Genomic DNA, 12,631 nt, shown 5'->3' on the forward strand with positions numbered 1-12,631 from the left:
AGAGAGCTGCATGTTTTTTGGATAATGTTATTATAGGTCAAGCCAGACCTGCCAGTCTGAAGGCACATATAGCGGGCGAAGTGGGGGTGAAGTGCTGGGTATCCTGAGGGAGCTGGTGGTCACCAGGCTCAACACAGAGCTTGTCTAATATACACTCACCTAAAGGATTATTAGGAACACCATGCTAATACTGTGTTTGACCCCCTTTCACCTTCAGAACTGCCTTAATTCTACGTGGCATTGATTCAACAAGGTGCTGAAAGCATTCTTTAGAAATGTTGGCCCATATTGATAGGATAGCATCTTGCAGTTGATGGAGATTTGTGGGATGCACATCCAGGGCACGAAGCTCCCGTTCCACCACATCCCAAAGATGCTCTATTGGGTTGAGATCTGGTGACTGTGGGGGCCAGTTTAGTACAGTGAACTCATTGTCATGTTCAAGAAACCAATTTGAAATGATTCGACCTTTGTGACATGGTGCATTATCCTGCTGGAAGTAGCCATCAGAGGATGGGTACATGGTGGTCATAAAGGGATGAACATGGTCAGAAACAATGCTCAGGTAGGCCGTGGCATTTAAACGATGCCCAATTGGCACTAAGGGGCCTAAAGTGTGCCAAGAAAACATCCCCCACACCATTACACCACCACCACCAGCCTGCACAGTGGTAACAAGGCATGATGGATCCATGTTCTCATTCTGTTTACGCCAAATTCTGACTCTACCATCTGAATGTCTCAACAGAAATCGAGACTCATCAGACCAGGCAACATTTTTCCAGTCTTCAACTGTCCAATTTTGGTGAGCTTGTGCAAATTGTAGCCTCTTTTTCCTATTTGTAGTGGAGATGAGTGGTACCCGGTGGGGTCTTCTGCTGTTGTAGCCCATCCGCCTCAAGGTTGTACGTGTTGTGGCTTCACAAATGCTTTGCTGCATACCTCGGTTGTAACGAGTGGTTATTTCAGTCAAAGTTGCTCTCCTATCAGCTTGAATCAGTCGGCCCATTCTCCTCTGACCTCTAGCATCAACAAGGCATTTTCGCCCACAGGACTGCCGCATACTGGATGTTTTTCCCTTTTCACACCATTCTTTGTAAACCCTAGAAATGGTTGTGCGTGAAAATCCCAGTAACTGAGCAGATTGTGAAATACTCAGACCGGCCCGTCTGGCACCAACAACCATGCCACGCTCAAAATTGCTTAAATCACCTTTCTTTCCCATTCAGACATTCAGTTTGGAGTTCAGGAGATTGTCTTGACCAGGACCACACCCCTAAATGCATTGAAGCATCTGCCATGTGATTGGTTGGTTAGATAATTGCATTAATGAGAAATTGAACAGGTGTTCCTAATAATCCTTTAGGTGAGTGTAAGTTGATTCATGAGTTTTCAATCGAGGTGGTCTATAAATAATGCTCCGTGTGATGTTGGTGCAGACGGGAATCGGTTGTTTTTCTGTAACCAATTTACAGGTGTTTGTTTATTCATTTTTTAAATTATTAATATACATTATTTTAAATTTCATGAGACCAAAACAAACAAACAAGCCAAAAAATAAACATACCAAAAAAAAAAAAGATATACTTGTTTAACATGGGTTTTTAGGACTGGAGTACGAGGCGCCGTTAGGGACACAATTCACCCGTGGTACATAAACTATACTGAGACACACACACTACACACTGAGACACACACACTACATACTGAGACACACACCACACTGAGACACACACACTACACACTGAGACACACACACTACACACTGAGACACACACACTACATACTGATATACACACACTACACACTGAGACACACACACTACACACGGAGACACACACACTACATACTGATATACACACACTACACACTGAGACACACACACTACATACTGATATACACACACTACACACTGAGACACACACACTACACACTGAGACACACACACTACATACTGATATAAACACACTACACACTGAGACACACACACTACACACGGAGACACACACACTACATACTGATATACACACACTACACACTGAGACACACACACTACATACTGATATACACACACTACACACTGAGACACACACACTACACACTGAGACACACACACTACAAACTGATACACAAAAACTACAAACTGAGACACACACACTACACACTGAGACACACATACTACACACTGAGACACACACACTACATACTGAAACACACATACTACACACTGAGACACACACACTACAAACTGAGACACACACACTACACACTGAGACAAAAAAACTACAAACTGAGACACACACACTACACACTGAGACACACACCACACTGAGACACACATACTACACACTGAGACACACACCACACTGAGACACACACACTACACACTGAGACACAAAAACTACAAACTGATACACAAAATCTACAAACTGAGACACACACACTACACACTGAGACACACACCACACTGAGACACACACACCACACTGAGACACACATACTACACACTGAGACACACACCACACCGAGACACACACACTACATACTGAGACTCACACACTACACACTGATACACAAAAACTACAAACTGAGACACACACACTACATACTGAGGCACACACACTACACACTGAGACACACACACTACAAACTGATACACAAAAACTACAAACTGAGACACACACACTACACACTGAGACACACACCACACTGAGACACACATACTACACACTGAGACACACACACTACACACTGAGACACACACCACACTGAGACACACACACTACATACTGAGACACACACACTACAAACTGAGACACACACCACACTGAGACACACATACTACACACTGAGACACACACACTACACACTGAGACACACACACTACATACTGATATAAACACACTACACACTGAGACACACACACTACACACGGAGACACACACACTACACACTGAGACACACACACTACATACTGATATACACACACTACACACTGAGACACACACACTACACACTGAGACACACACACTACAAACTGATACACAAAAACTACAAACTGAGACACACACACTACACACTGAGACACACATACTACACACTGAGACACACACACTACATACTGAAACACACATACTACACACTGAGACACACACACTACAAACTGAGACACACACACTACACACTGAGACAAAAAAACTACAAACTGAGACACACACACTACACACTGAGACACACACCACACTGAGACACACATACTACACACTGAGACACACACCACACTGAGACACACACACTACACACTGAGACACAAAAACTACAAACTGATACACAAAATCTACAAACTGAGACACACACACTACACACTGAGACACACACCACACTGAGACACACACACCACACTGAGACACACATACTACACACTGAGACACACACCACACCGAGACACACACACTACATACTGAGACTCACACACTACACACTGATACACAAAAACTACAAACTGAGACACACACACTACATACTGAGGCACACACACTACACACTGAGACACACACACTACAAACTGATACACAAAAACTACAAACTGAGACACACACACTACACACTGAGACACACACCACACTGAGACACACATACTACACACTGAGACACACACACTACACACTGAGACACACACCACACTGAGACACACACACTACATACTGAGACACACACACTACAAACTGAGACACACACCACACTGAGACACACACACTACATACTGAGACACACACACTACAAACTGAGACACACACCACACTGAGACACACACACTACATACTGAGACACACACACTACATACTACCGTATACAATGAGATTTGACTTCTGTATACAGTGAGATTTCACTTCTGCATACAGTGAGATCGGTCATTAGTCACATGCCCACTCAGGTCCACACACGATGGCTCACGCAAATGCCATGTTTAAGATATAGTGTGAGGTATAGCCAGGGCTGACAATTGAATGATTGTCTTGCTTTACGTCACAGAATTACTGTCCCACTGTCTCCTGCAATGGGGTTTATGGATAATTACGAATGTTACGCTATATAAGTGTAAATATACATGTAACACTTCTGACTCTCTGGTTTGTCAGTTTCTGCTACATACTTAAAATAATCAATCGGGGCACTCTTGTTCCAATGCAGCCTCTTTTATTTTGTAATTAATAATAGACAACTTTATCAAACCTTATAGCCACACACACAATACTGGCAATGCAGTCACCCCGATGTTTCATCTGTAATGTTGAGACCAAGATGAGTGTATGTCCCCACCCTGTACCCACACTGTCCCCACACTGTCCGTCCGGCTGTGGGAGGAGTGTGAATTCTCTGATACGGTTCAGAAATGTGGGGGTGTATTATTTTCATATGTCTGTGTATTTTATGCAGGATAGCAGGAAGCGTCTCTGTTTCCATCTCTCCCTGCTCACAGTGGCTCACAGGCCGTCTGTGTCAGCCCGTTTCAATCGCCAGGCTGTGGCTGAGTCTGTACCTTGTTTGTCTTTCTTTTGGGTTTTTGATTTTTAGGTATTCTGCAAATGTAATATTCCTATTTAGGGCCTGATAACATTCACGTTTATCTATACATTTTAATTTGTTTTCCCAAATTTCGTGGTATTTCTCCTTCAGTTTAAGGTCGATTGTTGTGTTTGTTGTGGAGATCTGATTTTCAAGTTTTCAATTTAAAGTGCTTTATTGTCATGACGAAATAAAATTGTATTGTCAAAGCAATTAGACTTGCATACATATATGGAAAATAAATAAATTATAAAATTATAAATCACAATAAGGTGTATTAAAGTACAGAAAAACAAAATTAAATAAAATATAAATGGTCTTTTATACATAGAAAGAAAGTACATGTTGTATGTACAGGTTAAATATTGATTTGATTTCAAACATAGAGATACAATGATATACATTATAAACAAGTATTTACGTTTTATTTACAGCTGCTGCTCAAGTGTCTCTGTGCCCCTCAGGCTGTGGCAGGCGGTGACATATTGGCTGTGTGTCCCTCCCCCAGGAGGACTGACAGTTTTTTGTGTTGGGTGGGTGGGCATTTATTATTTTGTTGAAGAATGTGTCCCTTATCTGGGCATATTTAATGCAGTGCAGGAGGAAACGCATCTCTGTCTTGACCTCTCCTGTCTCTCAGTGTCCACAGCGCCGCTCCTCTGTGTGTCCACCTCTCCTGACAGTGAAGAGAGACTCTGCAAAGGTGCACTCTCTGTTTAGGGCCTGATAGCAATCCAGTTCACCGTAGGATTTAGTTTCTGTGTCCCAATGTTCCAGAGAGGAGGTTTTAGTTTGTTCAGTAAGTTGTTTGACTCTGATGGGCAGCTGGTGAGCAGTGCTGGTCTGAGGCTGGGTGGTGTTAGTGGGGTTAGGGGCAGTGAGCCTCAGGGCCAGCTGACTGAGGGGCTCTTTCTTGGGCTCTTTCTTGGGCTCAGCTCTTGGGCTCTCAGGGCCTTGTGTTGCAGAGACTCTGGGGAATTTGTCTATAGATGCACCAGAATTTCAGTGCTCTCTTCTGGATGGGGATGAGCAGTGGGTAGCAGCCCAGTTCGGCCCTGCATGCAAGATTGGGGTTGTTTCTCTGCAGGCAGGGTCTCTGTTGGGTGTTTGTCCCATTTAGTGTAGTCCTGCTGTACAGTGCAATGGACTGAATGACACTGTCTAAGATCTTGGTCCAGATTCTAATGGGGATGTTTATTTTGTATAGTTTTCTTTTGATGGCATAGAAAGCTCTACTGGGTTTCCCTCTCAGTGCCTTCACTGCCAGGACAAAGCTCCCTGATGCACTGATCTAATTGTAGCTCAGGGTGTGTTCCAGGGCGGTGTTGTCTAGAGTGGAGCGGTATCTGCTCTCCTGACATCTGGGCTTTTTTTGGAAGATCATTATTTTGGTCTTTTTCGTGGCCCAGGTCTGGCAGTGCTGCTCTAGCTCTAGTAGTTGCCAAATTTTCGCAAGGAAATAAGCAACCTTGGTTGTAAAAACAAGTGATAATATATATATTATATAATGTATATATATATATATATATATATATATATATATATATATATATATATAAAGGTAATTGTATGTATACCATAATGGGGCCACTGAATAACTTTCCAGTTGTTCAAAATTGGTTCAAATGGTTCAAAATTAAAATACAAAATAGTGGGGAATGCTGGATGGCTGGTATTAAGATCAATCAATGGTATTGCAAAGCAACTAATGTAGCCCATACGATGTCCAATCAGAATCATGCATTTGAATTGGAATATTTGTACACCATTCAAGTTGCAAAATATTTTGTGGCAAATGTGCTCATTTTCACCAAGCACCCATGGCTTAAAACAAGCCAAAAATATACCACAGAGTGGCAAAGCTAAATCATAAGTGAAAGTGTGGTTGGACAAGCCCAGCTCCGTGGTTTTAAGTGGAACTGGCAACCCTGGTTTTCACCTTGAATGACACTAGTAGTGAACTTGAAGAACATCACGCCATCATACCAACTAGGACGGCACTGTCCTAGAAGTACTTCACTGAGCAACTGAATAAGATTAAGTCGCCACACGAGTGGGTGATCTTTCTGCACATTACTGTTTCTGTGGTATAGACTATTTATTGCTTGGCACCTGGGCCATATTATTAGCTTTTTTCATACTCTGATCTGCATATGATCTATTTAATGTAAGATAATACATACAAATCATTGCCAGGGACAGTTCTGTGATATTTTACAACAGACTCTAAACAATAACATTGAAATGGCCTTTACAACTATTTACACAAAGCTCTCCAATAATAATAATAATAATAAACACTTGTCAAGTTTTATGTTCTTGGGGGGAAAAAGTGTCTCTCAGGTTCTCTATTTGAAAACCGTGTGTCTACTTCAAATATTGGGTAAGAAAAAGTGAAACTTAGACAGAGGGAGGGAAGTGAGGGAGAGAGAGGGAGGACAAGAGAAGAAAATAACGAATTGAACTCCCTCGGGATGATGGAAAGTCAAACTGCAACCCCAAACCTGGAAGCCTTTAATTTCTCTTAACCTTTAATTCTGTACTTATATTTATTTTAATTGGTTTTATTAGTTTAACTACTGCACCTCCTATATTAGCCTGTGTTTTTCTAGTGCAGTATATATTGGGAGATCCATAGTGCTGCCTGTAGGAGGGGGAGGGGGAATACACACACAATTTGTATAGTTTTATTATCCATTTTAACTTCCATTGCTCCCTTGCATCCCCCTGAATTTTAAACCAAGATTGTTGACCTGTTGTCACCCTCTTGCCTGCGATCCCGGTGCCAAATAAGGAACCTCTCGATGAGGCTGCTGGCCGACGCATGCAAATGTACTCACTGATGGTGGGTTACAGGGACACAAAGAGGAAGAGAAGTGGTAGAGACCATACGAATTGGGTTCAGCACCAAGTGAGGAAACTGGTTGTTGCAGTGCCCCCATCTCCCTCTGCAGAAGGACTGCACTGATGCCGGACTTCTCTTTTGTCCTGGTCTGCTGTTTTGTTTCGTCTTGGCGGGCTGGCAGGTGGTGAGATTTATTCGATTTATGAAGTTTACACTCCAAGTCAGGATGTCGTGTGTGTCAACCCCAGGACTGGCCCTGTGTGAGAGGGAAGAGTGGGGGGACTGTTGGAGGTGAAGAGGCTGCAGCCCCCCCTTCGTGGTAGCAGCATCATTGCCACATTGGTGACATTTACCATCCCTGAGAAGTATTCAGCTGTGGCAATACATCAATACATCGTACATGGCATGCCAATATAGCGCCCAGAATATGAATATGGGGGAGGGAGGGGGAGAGCTGCTCCCAAGCTTTCCAAGCTTTCCTGGACAGGAATTAAGATGAGATCATGATCAAAATTAAACAAGAAAGTTTGAAAATGAGGGAGAGCTGTGGAGTTGAACAGAATCTGAGCTTTCTTGACAATGATGGTAGGAAAGAAAGTGAAGATGACAAACTGTGACACATTTTGTAGTTATTTCTGTATTTAAAATATATTGTAGCGACCTTGCCTTTTCATGGTTGCTGTGGAAATGAAAGCATTCGAAGCAGAAACAAAACTGGTCTTCATTGATCTTTTCAAATCTACTTCCCCCACTTTTCCCCTAAGGCTCCAATAAAATATTCACAGCTCTGATTTTCTCTTCAGCTACTCTAACACAACTCCTGGCACGTCATCACACTCTTATATATCCCCCTGTCTATTGTGCCACACAGACACAATAAACCCACAATCATCCCTCCCTAACTCAACACATTAACGCCCCACATATAACACATTCACACAGAGAGACAGGGTCCCTGAACTGACCCACCCACCCAGCATACACACTTTTAAATCCACCCCCCCCCCCATCTTTGGGCTACCCTACTGGCTCATACACATAGACACCCGCCAGGATCGCTATAATATATATGTATAAATACATGTTTTTTTCACAAATGTGTAGCGTGTTATTTCCATTCGATTAATATAATTTTATCATTAGTTTTGTATTTAAATATTTATGTAAAATATATATATATATATATTTAAAAATACTTTAAAAAATTGAAATGAACATCAAATATATTGTAATAATATATAAAAAAACACAAATAATATATAAAATAAAAGTCTGTTTTCTGGTTACATTAGGAAAAGCTGACAGTTGTGGTAAAGCACCGCTGCACACATCATACAATGCCAGATCCAGGAACTGTCCTGTAAACTCATACTTGTGCCTGTTGGGAGACTGCAGTGTTTAAAGTGCAAGGGATACAACATCCCTTTAATATGAAGAGAGTTTATATAATTGATCTTATAATATAGTACTGGCAGTCTCTCAAAGGAGCATGTACAAAAACAAGAACATTTCCTGCATTATGACACATTCAGTCTATCTTGTGTGCAGTAAGTGTAAACATCTCCACAACATCACAGTATGACTATTTCACAGAAAACAGTGTTTCTGCTATCTGCAGATTGCTGGGTCTGAAATGAGTTTGAACCAGGAATAAAGTGGAGTGATATTTAATTGTCACTGAGGTATCCGTGTATCACTCCCATAACAGAAGCAGTGTCCTCTCGATCTCTTTGGGCCTTCACAGTTAAATCCAGGAAGATCTCAGATGGGTGTCCCTGCTTGGAGATGAACACTGTCTTGATGTGACCCATGAAAAGCAGCAGCGGAGAGGAATGGCAGAGACAGAGTAGCAGCATGAAGATTTACGTATAAATGTAATCTTCTTGTTTCCTTCAGTCGAAGAACGGCCGGACAGAGCAGTGAAGTGTCTCCTGCACTGGGGTCGGGAGCCACTCCAGGTCAGCTTCTGTAAAAAAAGCACAGGACGTTACAGCTCGGACCCAGCTCCTCGAAGACCAGGCTGCTCTAATTCCTGTTCCACCCGCAGCCCTCATGAGCGTCATGAACCTAGTCATGTTATCAGACACACATCGCAGTATATGAAGGGTCTTGTGTAGTCCATGGCTTCAATATTCTTCTGAATCAAGGTACACTTCCTGCAACATTATTTGAAACATTTGGTTCCTCCTGTGAATACGCTAATTAGACCACTGCAGTAACTGGGACTGTGATGGAGCTAAAGCCAATGGCACAGATTTGCTTGTCTGTGACTCCTGTTAATGATCCTTTAGTCGCAATTTGATGACATCTGTATCTCAGGATTCTCGGCTTAACGTTTGATCTTTATATTTATCTTCTCATTTTTATTGTTCTTGTGTATTGAATTTTCAGGAGTAATTTTTGAGATCCTTTGCATGTTGTCTGGCTGAAACAGAAAAGCTGCCACATTGATAGTAATAATGGTAGTACTTGCTTTGCGCTGGTAAAAAAAAAAATCTCTTGTGGTTCAGTATGTGACGGCGAGCGGCTTTGATAATACAGTAGAGTTGGCAAACCTGCAAACCTGACAGTTACTTGGATGCTCTGTGGCTTCTTACAAGTTACACTGCTAAAAATATTTACATAAAAAATGCTAAGAATATGGGCATCACACACAAGAGCAAGTCTGAGTCCTCCATTTCTCTATATGAGTGTTTTGTTTTTCTTTTAAAGACAAATGCACATGAATAGCCTACCTGGAGGTGTGTCTCTGACGGAGCAGCATCTTGTAAAAGTGTGGACGACCCCGGAGAGACATGCAAAACAGCCCCCCCACACTGCTGCAGCCTGTGCACCTAAAAACAAAGCATACATTTTCATAGAAAGCTCTTACCACAGAGATGTTTCACAGCAATCGCTAGTTTCATCTTCGCCTATGACTCATCAGACTGACATGTCAGATTGATGGAGTGACAGGTGGCAGCCCTGCAGAGCAGCACATGACAGAGGTGCGTCTCAGTTCCTCTAAAAGAGCTTCTTATTGTAAGGTAACAGTGTTTCGTTAGCGCTTACAGTCAAACCGACCAGCCCTGGGACACACTGGACTTGTCATTTATTGTTTCATTGTCCTGTAAAATTGCACTTACACAACGTTTTGTCATACTACTTCCTTTGCATTAATAGCACTTTTATTTTGATTGCACAGAGAGGTCGACCTCTGTCTTTATACAAAACCATTGAGACCTACACATAGAAACGACACACGTTTAAAGCGTGGAAATTCCGCTGCAAAACTTTTTTGGGTGGCAAAGCTTCACAGCCAGGCGGCCGTGACTCCTCCAGCAGCCCCACACCCAGCAACCTGCTCACCTGTGCCCGGCACCGAGGCGCTCAAGCCCGGGCTGAAGTGCGCTGCCAGCCGCTCCACCGCATCTCTGAAGGACGGTCCTGCGCCCAGACTGGCAAACAGCCGCCGTCCTTCCCTGCCCAGGTGCCCCAGCAGCAGTGCTCGCTTCCCCGCGTCGCTGTGCTGCTCCGGCCCGGCGGCGGAGAGGCGATCCAGGAACAGCGAGACCCAGCGGGACCAGGGCAGGGCTGGGGGGCCGGGGGCGTCCAGGAGCCGCGGCAGCAGCAGCCCGTGTGCGCCGGCAGCCATGGATCCGACTTGATACCTAAACACGGAGCGCAGGGACGGAGTATCACACGTCTGCCGAGACCACAGCAGCAAATGCGCAGAGGCGCGTAAAGACGCAGTTTCCCTGCGTGTCAGGACAGGGGCGTCCTGAGAGTAATCACAGAGGGACGGGCATGAAAATAATAGTTGAGTAGTATAATAATTAACTTTAATGAAAGTGCCCGCCCTTCAGAACATCATGAAAGGCATCGAGCACATCAAACCAGAGGAGCTTTTCCAGATCAGCAGGGACACACGCACCCGGGGACACAAATGGAAATTGGGCTTCAAGGCATTCAAGACAGAAAACAGGAGACACTTCTTCACACAGAGAGGCGTCACAATCTGAACAAACTCCCCAGCGATGTGGCTGGAGAGACAATGTGGGAACATTCAAAAACAGACTGGATAGGATCCTTGATCACTTAGTTATTAATGGACACCAGACGAGCGCAATGGGGCGAATGGGCTCCTCTCGATCGGACACTTTATGTTCTCATGTTCTTATACCCAGGACTGAAATGTATAATGTCTGCAAAATTAATGACGTCTGTTTAAATTAAAACACAATGACTTGTGTAAACTGTAAGCCGCCCTGGATACATCGGTAGATAATTAATAAATGCATACATTCACACACACACACACACGCATTACGAATTGAGTACTTGATGGAATGACGTAAAACCCATCAAAGGAAAGTGCAGAACTCATGTACTTGCACCCACCATATAGGATAACTACACTCTTAGGGGTAATGTGTTGATAAGCCTGTGACACATGTTGTGTTGTTTCCCACACAATACGTGCAGGTGCTGTCTTTCTTCTCGCACAATCGAAGTGTGTTATTTCTACAAAACGTGTTCTGTGGCCACGAAGTGACTAGAGGTGAGTATCATTAATTTATTACAATCCTTAGGCTGTGTTCTGTTTAATTTTACAATTAAGAAAAGTAATTAATTATCGTTTTAGTACGGGAGAGCCCTGGGGCCATGTGAAACAAAACCCCTGCGTCTGTTATACTTGACAACATTTGAATGTATAACATATTCAGTGTTATTTATTTATTATGTATTCATTCATGTTATCTACACTTTAAATATCCAGATTTAGACATGTTTGCCATAGTAATAATTAATATTAAGGTTTCCCTTGTAAAATTAATATTTTGTTTAGCTTGAATATGCCAACATATTAGTGTTCATGAAATAACACATTTGTGCTAATATTGCTACACAAAAACAACACATCTTCTGAGTAGAACTAACCTCGTTCTAAGTGTGTGGAGACTCCAGTGTGTTCCTGCCCTGTCTTCAGGGAACAGAAACTTCCAGCCTCTATTTGTCTCAGTTGAGCACGGGCTGATTTATTTTTAATTTGCCACCCTATCTGAGGATCAGGCCCCACCCTACATAAGCAGACACATCAATTAGCATTGCAGTTAGGTTAACAGGGTGAAGGCAAGGCTGGAGTCTTAACCCTTAAGAACCCAGTGTGACATATACGTAACTGGTATTTAACAGATGGCCACTGCTTGCAACATATGCATCACACGTGCTTCCTTGGGG

This window comes from Amia ocellicauda, chromosome 19 (assembly GCF_036373705.1).
Source record: "Amia ocellicauda isolate fAmiCal2 chromosome 19, fAmiCal2.hap1, whole genome shotgun sequence".
Classification (NCBI taxonomy): Eukaryota; Metazoa; Chordata; class Actinopteri; order Amiiformes; family Amiidae; genus Amia; species Amia ocellicauda.